This window comes from Nelusetta ayraudi, unplaced genomic scaffold (assembly GCF_046127955.1).
Source record: "Nelusetta ayraudi isolate G7.1 ecotype Tasmania unplaced genomic scaffold, CSIRO-AGI_Nayr_v1 ptg000052l, whole genome shotgun sequence".
In the NCBI taxonomy this organism is placed as follows: Eukaryota; Metazoa; Chordata; class Actinopteri; order Tetraodontiformes; family Monacanthidae; genus Nelusetta; species Nelusetta ayraudi.
The window spans coordinates 6,527,458-6,529,257 of NW_027466102.1; the positions used below are offsets into that span (position 1 = coordinate 6,527,458).

General features: G+C 41.8%; 1 long non-coding RNA gene across 1 annotated transcript; it reads left to right on the forward strand.

The window, feature by feature from the left end:
• The first annotated feature begins 370 nt into the window (after positions 1–370).
• On the forward strand, positions 371–1,384 carry LOC142896124 (uncharacterized). The gene is made up of 2 exons (XR_012928302.1): positions 371–437; positions 650–1,384. It is a non-coding gene; the product is annotated as an uncharacterized LOC142896124 (long non-coding RNA).
• Positions 1,385–1,800: the final 416 nt, after the last annotated feature.

Sequence of the window (1,800 nt, forward strand, 5' to 3'; positions counted from 1 at the left end):
GGAGCGGTGAGTAGTGGAGAGGCGGAGTTAAAATGGAGGAGCGCGTGAAAGTTGCTCGTCCAGTGAATGGGAATTTCCCGTTTAAAAAACGCCCTGACGGAGCGATCGACAAAGGTAGAGTCATCTGTGTTCTTTGCAAGAAGGAGTTCGCTTACCACCGAAGCAGCTCAAGTTTGGCCTCTCACATCGACGCAAAGCACCCAGTTGCTCGCGCAGCCGCCGCTAACGTTAGCGGCAAAGATGCTCCCAAATTTGGCGAGCCACGGCGACACTCTTCGCCAAACTAAACTCGAGGACAACACCCCGCGCATGAGCACGTGTGCGACCGAGAGGCTGACGAACGCTCTTGCCAAGTGGATAGCGATGACCTGTTGGCCACAGCGCTGGATCCACGTTTTAAGGATTTGAAATGTCTTCCAAGAGAAAAGAGGGAACAGGTAAAGATTGGGAGGATAAGATGGACTAATGAGTTCAATTTATAAAATCCATTCAAACTTTATTTAGATAAGGTTTCACACATAATAAATGCAACATTAAGTGCTTCTCAAAACAAAATATAACGGCCTGCTGCACTTAGCATTAATGACAATCAGTCATTCATGCACCTGTCCATCTATCCATTCATTCATTCATTCATTCATTCAAATAGGTTTGGACAAGTCTGGAGAACATGCTCCAAGCAGCAGAGCCTCGAAGAGCAGATACTCTCCAGCTCTCCACAGAGGAAGATGAACCAGCTCAGAAGAAGAGGAGGAGCGCTCTCATTTTGGGGTCTGACTCTGACTCAGAAGAAGATGGAAATGAGTGTGGCGAGCTGCAGCGCTACAGAGCAGAACCCAGCATTAGCATCGATGACTGTCCCCTGCAGTGGTGGTATGATCACTCAGGAACCTATGAAAAGCTGTCTGCCCCAGCACGCAAGTACTTGGCCTCCCCGGCAACATCCGTACCTTGTGAGAGACCGTTTAGCCTTGCAGGCCACATAGTGCAAAAGAAAAGGGCAGCCTTGCTCCCAGAAAATGTGACCAAGCTTGTCTGTCTCAGCGACTGGCTGAAGAAGGAGAAATAAGAAGCATGAGGCCAGCATAGCTGCTATGTCCTCTGTAGCCTACTGAAAGTGATTGCTTAATGTTATTTTAGCACTTTAATGTTATTTTTGTTGTGCTAACTTACAGCAGTGTGATTGATGGGTCTGTTTTTTTCAATTATCGGAAGCAGAAGTGTTTGTGTTCGATACTTGTATTGCTCAGAAAAGTGTTTTTACTGTTTTTTTGTTGTTAACTTACAGCACTTTATATTGACCTGATGTTTTCTTTTTCTTTTCTATTTTCTATTTTGAGATTGCCAAAGGAACCATGCAAAAATAAATGACTTTATGAAGCCACTTTTTTGTTATATCAGTCTTTTGATCTCCCACAATAATGGAATGAATTTAAATGTAAATACCTGAAGTTGAGAGCTTTTCTCAGCGCCTGTTGGGGAGCGATTTTAGGTTGAGATTTAAAATGAGATTAATTAGATTAATTAATTACAGATCACAATTAATTAATCTCTCAATTTTTTTAATCGCTTGACAGCACTAAATAAAATACCATCACTTTCTGAGCAGTGCTGTTGGGATTACTCCGTAAAAGTAGTCCAACGACTGATTACTCCTTAAAAGGTAATCTAATTACTTATTTAACGTCTTTGTTTCATAAGTAATCAATTAATAATTACTTTAGTTAAAGAAAAAGATAAATTAACAGTTGCTCAGTGCTTTGGAATGAACTTAATGAAAGTGCAAATTTTGCAATTCCA